At 39.7% G+C, this 12358-nt stretch overlaps 1 protein-coding gene across 5 annotated transcripts in view; it reads left to right on the top strand.

The window, feature by feature from the left end:
- Window positions 1-3800: 3800 nt before the first annotated feature.
- Window positions 3801-12358, top strand: part of RB1CC1 (RB1 inducible coiled-coil 1) — a 57340-nt gene continuing 48782 nt past the window's right edge. For all 5 annotated transcript variants that reach the window (XR_014492049.1, XM_083358947.1, XM_083358946.1 and 2 more), the window contains exon 1: window positions 3801-4027. The gene's annotated coding sequence lies outside the window, so the exon portion shown is untranslated. The remainder of the gene's footprint in view (window positions 4028-12358) is intronic.

The following is a 12358-nucleotide window of genomic DNA, read 5'->3' as shown; positions in this document are numbered from 1 at the left end:
AACTTTCTGGGCCTTATCACTTGAAAAAATATTCTTCTACCCCTAACATCACTTCCTATTTTCCTTATACATGCTAAGCAAGAAATCAACAAGGGCCCACTCAATATTGTACAGTTTAGGTCAAATTATGTGCTTCAGTGAATTCCTAAGTTAACAGAAGCTGACACAATCTCTACATGGTATAAAACACCGTATATTTCCACAAATTTGAATGCATAACTATTTATGGCGGTTGTTATTAAGAAATTAATATGGCATTAATAATTGACATGGCAGATCCATATGTTTGCAGAGCCCTTTAGTTGGTAATTTGTGACAACTACCTTCAATTATTTTCTGTAGCCAGCTAAGAGCCTTTTTTTCTTTTATTTCATTTTTTTACCACTTTTCTTTGCAGAATTCTTGTAATATAGTTCAGAAATATTCTTAGTGCTCCTTGCATGCACTACATTGAGATTTGCTGACATATTATTCAATATTATTCCAGGGCCCTGTGAAAACCATGTCTATGACAACACATGTGCCTGTTAAAGAGTGTTCATTATAGCCACATTCTGTGAATTAGCTAGATAGAAGAAGCAACTTAGAACTAAGATGAAATTTCCTGACTGTTAGAACAATTAATCAGTGGAACAACTTGCCTCCAGAAGTTGTGGGTGCTACAACATTTGACATTTTAAAGAGATTGGATAACCATTTGTCTGAAATTGGCAGCTATTTTTCAAATTGGAAACGTTTTGTTCTTAGCCAGCCAATTTGAAGATCTATTTTTGCCAAGAACTCCATGTCAATTTGGGCCCTGATATATTTGTACACAGAACCACTGATTGGTTCAAAATTGGGAAAGGAGTCCAGCAAGGCTGTATACCTTATTTGTAATTTGTAATAATGCCGCTTGGGGTGTGTGTGAAAGCCCTAATAATAAGCAGGCATATACATAGAATGAAGGCTATTGCTAAGCACATTGGTTTGTGCTTAAATTGTAAGCCGCCCTGAGTCTTCGGAGAAGGGCGGGATACAAATGGAATTAAAATAAAATAAATAAATAAATACTGTTGCCCTACCTATTTAACTTATATGCAGAGCACATCATGAGAAAGGCAGGGCTAGATGAATCAAAAGCTGGAATTAAAATTGCCAGGAGAAATATCAACAACCTAAGGTATGCAGATGATACCACTTTAATGGCAGAAAGTGAAGAGGAACTAAAGAGCCTCTTGTTGCGGGTGAAGAAGGAGAGTGCAAAACTTGGGTTGAAACTTAACATTAAGAAAACCAAGATCATGGCATCCGGCCCTCTCAATTCCTGGCAAAAAGATGGGGAAGAAATGGAGGTAGTGACAGATTTTATTTTCCTGGACTCCAAGATCACCACAAATGGGGACTGCAGCCAAGAAATTAAAAGATGCTTGCTCCTGGGGAGGAAAGCCATGGCAAATCTAGACAGCACACTAAAAAGCAGAGACATCACCCTGTCAACAAAAGTGCGTATAGTCAAGGCCATGGTTTTCCCAGTTGCAATGGATGGCTGTGAAAGTTGGACCATAAGAAAGGCTGAGCGCCAAAGAATTGAGACCTTTGAACTATGGTGCTGGAGAAGACTCCTGCGAGTCCCTTAGACTGCAAGGCGATCAAACCGGTCAGTCCAAGAGATCAACCCTGACTGCTCTTTAGAAGGCCAGATCCTGAAGTTGAAACTCAAATACTTTGGCCACCTAATGAGAAGGAAAGACTCAGTGGAGAAGAGCCTAATGCTGGGAAAGATTGAGGGCAAGAGAAGGAGACGACCAAAAATGAGGTGGCTGGATGGAGTCACTGAAGCAGTAGGCGTGAGTTTAAATGGACTCCAGAAGATGGTAGAGGACAGGAAGGCCTGGAGGAATGTTGTCCATGGGGTCGCGATGGGTCGGACACGACTTCGCAACTAACAAGAACAATATTTACGACTCTGTTTAAAAATGTCCCTTGCCTGGGAGGCAGTTGAGAGTAAATACAGGTCGAAAAACCATTCTGTGAACTACGGTAACTTTGGGAAGTCAGCTTAGCCAGGAATTGGGCTGAACCATACTTAGCTGTTCCACTAAACATACATTAGGTAGATTCTGTGCCAGTAAGTTTTCGTATACGTTCCTGGAATGCTTCTTGAAAAATGGCTCTGAATTTGTTCAAGTGAGGTAAGGCCCCACAATTCCACACATTGGGACTATTTTTGCCTTCAGTAATTTTAGTACAGGGGCATCCTAGTATGCACTGAGCCAGTCTTAGGGGATAGCTGTTGGAAGAAGGCTGTAGGTATCTTTAAAGGGGTGCAGGAGTATTCTGTGATTGTGTCCAGCTACTCAGACTATTTCTAAGTATGGGCCTATTAATCTTCTGGTAGTTCAGGGTTCTCATATCCAAAAATATCCCACCAAGCATGTTGATGTGGCGTAGGAAGATACATGAAGGATGAAGCAAGAATCAGCTTCCAGAACTTATCGACAGTTCCTTCCTCCTTCATCCCTTGCTCCTCTTATGTCACAGAAATCTGTTGGGTGGGATATTTGTGAATACTAATCTGCCTGATGATCACTACTCATATGTGTGTGTTTTTTTTAAAAAAAAATCTTGACTGACAGATTGATGGGATGTAGGAGGATGCACAATAAAGTGGGAGTTCCATGATCTTGTATGGTGCAATGAAAAAGCATCTTTCTTCATTGTATTAACAAGGATATTTTGGAATGAAGCTTTGCCACACTTCCAGAAGATCAGTAGATCTATGATCAGAAATAGGACAAATCACTAGTTATAAACACAATGGAGTTCTGAGAAACATCAGGTGTATTCCATTCCACCTTATATGCTTTTTGATTAGTGTGTGACTTGTTACAAGAGGATGCTTTTCAACTTCACACCATCTCCTAAATATTAAAAATCAGTAGATACTGCATGAAAAAGCAATGCTAACAATAAGTGATCCCTGATGGAAGCATCTAGTAATATCCTATTATGTACAAAAATATATTGAAGTAGGAAAAAATAGGCCTCCAGCTCAAATAATAAATACAATAGAAATTACAGACAAAAGAAACTCCTTGTCAACAGAAAACGTGTAATGCTCTCTCTGGGGCCCAAATCAGCAACACACGGTTGAAAGAACCCAGGTTCATTTCCTGGTTTCAATCTTCTTGCAGCCCATTTCTTAAACAAAGATTTACCACTGTTTTTAAAGCAACACTATCCCTATGTTTAAAACCAGATCAAATGCTTTTCGAGAAGGATGCTAAGCATCATGCAGTTAGGTGTCTCTGCAGAATCCCATGCACAATTTCTTCTTGCCAGAAAGTCAACCTTGGCATCTGTGTGATATGTGGGGCCTTCAGCTTCCAAGAAAAAGTGGCTGGGAAATTTTGGGAGTTGAAGCCTACACGTGCCAAAGTTGCCAAGGTTGAGAAACAATAGACTAGATTAAGAGGGCAAACACGCACCGCATCTCTCTTTCTCTCTCTCTCCCTCCCTGAAAAAGATTGAACTAATCCAGTTCCCCATATCTGAGTCAACCTTACCTTCCTATTTATTTCTTTTTCCCCTTTCGTCCATTCCAGGGGACTTCGGGCGCCGCTCTACCCAAGAGGCCACTGGCTTCTCTCTATGGTTGTTCGGCATCTCCACAACTCGTCTATCCGGTTTGTGACTTTACCCAACGTGCACTGCGGCGGAAATAGGCGACGACAATAACAAACAGCGGCAGCGGCAGCGAGGGGTGGCGCGTAAGCCCGCGGGGCCCGATACACAGCCCGGACCTTCTTAAGTACATCGGCCGCTCCCGCGGGCATCATCTCCCTCTCTTCGGCGACAGCCCGGTCTCCTTCGCGCCGCTGCCGTTGCTCATACTTCTTTCCGCCACTTGTCTTCTCCGGGCGCCGGACCCTGAAGCTCTGGGTGAAGCCGCAGGAGAGGGGAGGAGCTCCCGCAGCCGCCGGTCCCCGGCGCGGGACGGTGCTCGGGGCCGCCCAGCTGTTGCTCTTGGGATGGCCTCCTGGGGGTGAGTGGCGGGAAAGGGGATATCCCAGAGCAGAGAGGAGCCCCTCCGGCCGTGCCCGTGGCTGTCATGGAGACGACCAACGCCCGCCCCCCCCGCGCGCTCCCCCACCCCTAACTCCCCCCCCCCTCAACCGCTGTGTCTTTTGCGCGAGCGGACTTGGCACGTTTGTCCCGAAAATGTAGCCTTTAACTCAGGGGTCTTCAAACTTGGCCCTTTTATGACTTGTGGACTTCAACTCCCAGAATTCCTCAGCCAGCTTTGCTGGCTGAGGAATTCTGGGAGTTGAAGTCCACAAGTCATAAAAGGGCCAAGTTTGAAGACCCCCTGCTTTGCTGGCTGAGGAATTCTGGGAGTTGAAGTCCACAAGTCATAAAAGGGCCAAGTTTGAAGACCCCCTGCTTTGCTGGCTGAGGAATTCTGGGAGTTGAAGTCCACAAGTCATAAAAGGGCCAAGTTTGAAGACCCCTGCTTTGCTGGCTGAGGAATTCTGGGAGTTGAAGTCCACAAGTCATAAAAGGGCCAAGTTTGAAGACCCCTGCTTTATTTAACTTGTCCCGGACTCCCATTTCCCCGAAGTTAACTCCGTGGGGGAATGACTCAGCCGTCCCGCACTTTTATAGTTCCGCCTTCCCCACCTTGTTGTGTAAGGCAGGCGGTGCAATTTTAGGGGTAGTTTTTTTTCTTTTTCTTTTCCCTTTTCCACTAAGCGCTACCATTTAAAGTAGTCCATGTAGGTAGGGGAAATGGCTCGTTCCATCCCTTCGTTGTTTTTCGTTTTTAATCTCTTGCCGCCGATTTGATAGCTTTTCCGTTAAAGCCTGTATATAATTATACCAGTTTGTCGGTTTTTTGGCATGGCTAATGTTACCTACGTGTGACTCTTTTTGTGGTGGTGGTGGTGGTGGCTGAAGTCTGATTTTCCCCACAGCTAAAAGATCAGTCAACATAGAAAATTTATACCAGCCCCCCCCCCCTTTCCCCAATGCTGAGATACCATGTAATCTTGTGGGCTGCAAGTCTTCATCAGGTTAGGATGGTGAATTGTTTGAGTTTGGAGGCAACAATGGTATAAATTACATTATTTTTTGCTGTGGTACATATGAAATCTATAAATACAGCCTGTATTCAATAGTTATTATGAAAGTCACTCCAATGTAGGATACATTCCCATTAATTTTGTTCATAGAGATAACACAAGCTATAACATTGGTTTGTAAAATTTAACTGGATTTGCCCCAAATTGGCAAATCTCAGTATTTTGAACTAGACACCTACAGTGTTGCTTGGATTAGTTTGTGAGTTCATTGCTATAGCTGACAAGCTTTTGCATTAAATTCTTATAAATGTGTTTAATCTATTTTATAAAGTAATAGTTATTATAAAATTAATAGCTACTGTATAATGTTTCTACAAAATGTTTTGTTTTCCTTTGGTATTGTGTAACTTTATGCATTCTGTTTTTCAGAGAATATTAACTAAATATTTTAATTTTATAAAAAATTATAATTAAACTGACAATATATCAATAAGAATCTATATTAGTTGTCATGCCAATAATTTCTTTAAGCACAATTGAAGTTGGCACAATTCTTATATGGTGCAAAGTTCAACATGACATTTTTTTCTGTAAATTTAAATGCATACTTACTATTAATGTGCAGTTCCAATTCCAAGCAAGAAAATAGTGTACATAGTAAAGAAAGAAGTTTAAACAATTAAAAAGTGGTTAGAATTTTCAGCAGCAGAGTGATCTAGAATTCCCCAGAACAACCATTATATATTTAAAAGGAAACTAACAGTCTTGGTATGGCTTTGACAATTCGTAGATCTGAATATTATTGAAGGAGAAAAAAACATTTAGTGCTTATAGAGACCTCAGATAGCAAGAATGGAAAGATTCTTAACTGACTATAGGAAATATGTGGAAGCTATTATTTCTGCCAAAGAAGGTGTTCCAAAGTACTGACTTGAAAGGGTGTCCAAACTTATGCACCTGCCATAGAGACCATTTCTTTGCTTTAAATTATTGAACATCTGTACATAGTTGATGAACATGCATTCAGATTTTTTAAAAGATGGCATGTTCTGTTCTGTGCCATGGAGAAGTTATGCCTGCTTGTGCTCACTTCAAAATTCATTGAAATATAAAATTTGTCCATGGGTGCCTAAAACTTTTTGTGCAACTATAAATTGTTGCAATTTCATACAAATGTTCCAGGTTTATAGTTGGTATAAAATTATTGCTGCACAATTTCGTCATGTGATAATGCTCTTGGGTCTCATGTTTATATCAAATAAATGACTCATAGTTTTAAATACTTTCCCTTAATTTGCAAGGATTTTTCGGGAGGATCAGACATAGTAGAATGAAGAAACAATATTCTATATTCAGAATTTTCTATTCTTTTCAAGTATGCTATTTTGGTGTAACTACCCAATGCGTGTTCCAGGATTTTCTGAGGGCTGATTTAAGTTTCAGCTTTGATTGAGAGCTGTCTTCATTTTGTGCACATTTTCATTTTTAACTATAATTGTTTTGATTTTTTCCCCCTATGTTTATTCACCTGTCTGTAAGCTCCACTGAACTCAGTAATGTTTATTTTGAAGGGATATATTTACTATTTGTGCTATGATCTCATGATTTAGGCTACTTTAGAAAGTTAAAGTGCGTTTGAGATTGGCATAAACAATATATTTTTATAGCATGTAAGCATGCTATTAGTGTTAAAAACCTAAACAATATTGATGGGAGAAATGAAACAATACAGATTTCTACTGATAGCATGCCTTATTTATGGAATAATGACTGAAAGTTCTAATTTTATATTTTTGCTAATATTCATAAGACTTTTATATATGTTGTTGCAATAATCAACATTAGCATCAAACATCACACCTATACAATACATAGCATTGGGTTTTTGATCTCTGAACTATTAGGCAAATAATCTGACTGTTGACTGTATTTTTTTCATTCAAATAATTGCCTTTTTCAGAAGAGCTGGCACTATTCTCTCCCACAAAGAAACATTAACCTCTGCATTGACTCAGCACACAAGGGACCCTCACCCACCAGGAGGCCTTGATCAGCCAGGAGGAGATAGGATTTAAAGAACAGGTGGCTGAATTCACAATTCCATGGTCCCTGTTATCAGGACAAACAAATTCAAATTCTTCACAGATTATACAGTATATTTCTTCATTATATTTATTTATTTATTTATTTATTTATTTATTTATTTATTTATTTATTTATTTATTTATTTATTTATTTATTTATTTGGTTTATATACTGCCCTATTCCCAAAGGACTCAGGGCGGTTTACAAGGCAAAATTTAAAAACAATCCAATATAAAATTAAAATAAATTAAAATAAATTAAATTAAGTCTAGCCACAAAAATTAAATCACAATTTAAAAACATTAAACCCCTCAGTCCAGACCAGATAGCTCAAAGAGCCAGGTTTTTAGGTCCTGGCGAAATGAACGAAGGTCGGGGGCAGTCCGGAGTTCTGTTGGCAGTTGATTCCATAGAGCAGGCGCGCCCACAGAGAACGCCCTCCCCCTGTGGATCGCCCATCGGCAATCCTTGACTGGCGGTACCCTGAGGAGGCCCTCCCTGTGGGAGCGCACAGGACGATGGGAAATTGACGCTGGCAGCAGGTGCTCCCTTAGATAATCCGGGCCCATGCCATTTAGGGCTTTATAGGTCTTCACCAGCACCTTGAATCTCACCCGGAGGGCAACTGGAAGCCAATGCAGCTCGCGGAGAAGAGGTGTTACATGGGAGTATCGGGAGACTCCCATTACAACTCGCGCAGCTGCATTCTGCACCAGTTGAAGCCTCTGAATGGTCCTCAGGGGCAGCCCCATGTAGAGAGCATTGCAGTAGTGTAGCCGGGAGGTCACGAGCGCATGGGTAACTGTGCGTAGGGCATCTCGGTCCAGATAGGGCCGTAACTGGCGCACCAGGCGAACCTGGGCAAAAGCTCCCCTGGCCACGGCTCCTATATGATCTTCCAAACTGAGTCGTGAATCCAGGAGGACACCCAAGTTGCGGGCCCTATCAACGGGGGGGGGGTGTAACACCTCACCCCCCATAGTTAAGGATGGAAACGATTGGTTAGTCTGAGATGCCGGACCACTTCCAGGCAACGGGACATCACGTCGAGGGCATCACTGGGTTTGTTCGGGGTGGAAAGAAAAAGCTGGGTATCATCAGCATACTGATGATACCCCACCCCGAAACCACGAATGAGCTCACCCAGCGGCTTCATATAGATGTTGAACAATAACTCCAGGCATCAAACATACCTAATGTTCCTTCCTCCTCTTTTCCCCACAACAACAACCCTATGAGGTAAATTGGGCTGAGAGAAAATGACTAATCCAAAGTCACCCAGATAGCTTTTATGCCTAAGGCAGTACTAGATCTTACAGTCTCCTTTCTAGCCTGGTGCCTGAACCACTATGCCAAACTGGTTCACACCATTTAAGACAACACCACAGGCACCTCCTGAAGTGTTTAGCCTTCTTGTGGTGTTTACTCTTTGATTCTTATCCCGTCCTCTTTCAAACATTTACTATGGTCTAATTTAGATCAACCTTTTATATACAGTATACTTGTTTTAACACTGCTCTCAAGTTGCCTCTTAGTCTTGTACATACTTTTTCCACTGCTGTAGTTGAATAGTTTTTCCTGATCTTTTTCTCCAGCTCTTTAATTATCTTAATCATAGTCATGCTCCAGGCATAATCCAGAGTGTCAATATCGTCTTTAAAATATAAATTCCAGAACTAAAGATAGTATTCCAAAATCAGTCAAACTTGTGTACAGTAGACTAAAGTTACAATGTCTTGTAACTTTTTTTATTCTTTTTCAGCAACTATATTATGTACTGTTGCCTAATATTTAGGCAGTGTTAGGTTTCCTAGTTTTCAAAGTACTGCTAAGTGAAGTCTCTTATACTTTCACTGATATTATTTGTTGGCTTTAGCCAGGTATTACTCCAGATTTTAATCCTGATTTTCAGGTACCATCTATTTGCTACCGTCTGTTTTTATCAGTTGTAGATTTTACAAATACCCATTTTCACATTTTTTTAGATCACATCAAAAAAGAACAGCAATTATGCGGGACGTGCATTTGTAGTTAACTAGTGAGTAAATTATCTAACAGTAGTATATATATAGTTACATATTTAGTATCTTTTCAACATGAATATAATGTCATATAGTTGCTGAAAAAAATTGCATTCTTGCAATCTACCATATTGAATAATAGTAAGCATGTATGTTGTATGTGTTGATAAGCATGCAAACAGAAATATGAAACTGGTCTGCATGACCTACTCTTAATATAGGTAGTCCTCAACTTATGACCACAGCTGAGTCCAAAATTTCTGTTGTTAAGCAAGATAGTTGTTCAGTGAATTTTACCCCATTTTACCTTTCTTGCCACAGTTATTAAGTGAGTCACTGAAGTTAATAACACAGATGTTAAGTGAATCTGGCTTTCCCATTCACTTTGCTCGTCATTAGGTTGCAAAAGGTAATCACATGACCCGGGATACTGCAACTGATATAACTAAATGCCAGTTGCCAAGTGCCCAAATGTTAATCATGGAGATATAGCAATTTTCATAAGTGTGAAAAATGGTCATGAGTCACTTTTTTCATGCTGTTGTAACTTCAAACAGTCACTAAATAAATAGTTGCAAGTTGAGGACTACCTGTATTATGCTAACTGCTCTGTCTTTTGCCTTTTTGGAAAAGGTGCAAACATTCTTCCCATCTTTATTATTATTTTTAATCATCTTGTCTTTTTTAACAATTTGAATTTATGTGACCTTGTAGCCTAGGCCTTATAAAGGATTTTAATGCTTTCTTCTCTGAATTGTAAGTCCCTTTCTATGTCATTTATTCTACTTCCATGCATTTTTTTTGTGGAAGAAAGAAGCAAAGTAGGATTATGATAATAACTAATAAAGAGAAGGTATAACTTTTGAGAATTTTTCTGTAGCAAAGCTTCTTTGATCATCTTCATTCTTTCAATAAGTGGTTAGTTTGTGATAAGGTAATCTTAACTATTCAGATTACTGTACTGTATTGTTTTCTTACGTCCCTTTATTACTTAATAGAAGTTGCTTCTGATCCTCACATGTTTAGAGATCTCATTCTACAGGCACTTTTTTTAGGCCCCCAGTTTTCTTTCTCAAGAATAATTTGCTTTAGCATTTCAATTGTATTCGTCTTTAGCATTCAGTATGTATTTAGTGATTCTGTACAGGGGGAAGGTCTCCAATTGCAAAGAAGAAAGAGACATACATGTGTGGTGTGTTGTACCTTTTGATTAAAAATATATATTTCCAATTTAGAAATTAAGCCGAAATAGTATTTTTCATGAAGTATTCCTACAGTGCTTTGGCTCTTGCAGTTAAAAGTAAAATCAGTTAGTGGCCTGAGAAGAATGTTCTTAATTTTGAATTTGTTTGAATGTCTCTCCAAGTGATTAATCAGCATAGTGGAACCACTGACCCAATATGAGCGGTGATTACTTGTGTGAAACAAGAAATTTCTTCTAGAGATGTGGCTGAAAAAAATCCAATTAGGCAAGTTTGGTGGTTTCAAAGTTGTACAGTTTGTTTTTCACATGTTCATTTTAAAAAAATTGAGAAACAGGGATTTTGTGACTACCCCTGACTACTTCCAATAGCTGAGAGACAGAAGAAGACAGAGGAAGCTATTGAAGCCACAGGAAATTAAACAAGCATTGAGATGATTATGCTAATTGTATTCATGCACGTTTTCATTGGAAATACTCATTTCAGACTTTTCCAGAAAACCTGCATCTCTGCTTCTCAGTAATACTACTCTTGCTATGAAGCTTCCTACTGTATCTTTGGTGATGCATCAACTGTTTCTCCACAATTCAGTGTCACTGCTTGCTTAAGATATACATCTTCATCAAAATGCTTGAAACTTTCAGATACTTTTTCTAGTAGCTAGAACTTTTGGTATTAAAATGCTCTGGTATTTTGTAGTATTTAATTGTTGTGATTCACAGAAGAATGGTATATAATTAAAATAATAAAATTTTAGGAAAGATTTAGAAGTTACCATGTTTCCTCGAAAATAATATTTGCCTCTAAAAGAGGCACCAGGTTTTATTTTCAGGTGGTGTCTTTTCCACTCACCTTGCAGCGGCACTGACAGCCCCGCCCAACCAGCCAACTTCTTCTGCAGCTGAGAATGGAGCTCCGGCCTGCATTTCACAGTCAGGATTTTCTCAAAGGCCTCTGCATCCGAGAACTGAGCTGCGGATTGAATCCATAGCTCAGTTCTCTGCTGCAGAGGCCTTCCGGAAAGGCCGGAGCTCCATTCTCAGCTGCAGAATGAAGCTGCTCCTTTGGCTGCAGAAGAAGTGGGCTGGCGAGGCCTGTGTCGATCCATGGGAGGCCAAGCTGCAATGGTAAGCTCCACCCCCCACCCTAGCTTGATTTGTAGGTGTGCGCCTCGCCCCAAAATTAGGGCTTATTTTTGGGATACACGGGAAACACGGTACTTGAGCTACCTTAATGAAAGTGATACACACTTATGTTTTTTTGTTTTAAAGCTTATAGGTGTGTGTGTGTGTGTGCATTGTATTGCATTATGCATTGTATTTCAATAAACTGGGATTGTATAACTGTTAGTTTTGTCAATATCCATATCTGAAATAAAGGAGTTTATAAGTTTTGTACAAGTAGATTTTATTTAGCTTTTTAAGTTAATAGATAATGGTCAATCTGTCCTAAGTAAATTATTTTCATACATAATCTCCAAATAAAGAGCAGTATAGAAGCATATCTGTGTTTCTGTTATAAAACTGCTTTAGGTTAGTTATATCATTTCTGAATCCATGGACTAAAACTTATTTCCTGAATATATCTGAGCAACAGATTACTAGCATAGATAGATGTGTGGGGGTGGACTTACTTATAAAGTCTATTTGTGGTTACAGCTGTGCTATTTAGATGGCATTTATCAGTCTTCCACCATTCTTTATTGTAATCTAGTCTTTATTTTAAGATATAACGTAAGTATTCTGTTCAAGAATTACAGAGTAGAAGTCGTCCTCCATACCCACCTGTTCATTCAGCGACCATTCAAAGTTACAATGGTGCTGAAAAAATAACCTTTGTACCAATGCCCACATTTATGACCTTCACAATGTCCTTCCATTATGTGATCACCATGATAGTAAATGTTCTCCTGTGCCTGGCCTCCCCTCCGCTTGCTGTTGTCTTTTTGTAGGCAGTCTCTCCCATTCCTGATCATTCCGCACCTCAC

Source organism: Vipera ursinii, assembly GCF_947247035.1.
Source record: "Vipera ursinii genome assembly, chromosome: 3".
NCBI lineage: Eukaryota > Metazoa > Chordata > Lepidosauria > Squamata > Viperidae > Vipera > Vipera ursinii.
This window is presented reverse-complemented; position numbering and strand designations above follow the sequence as displayed.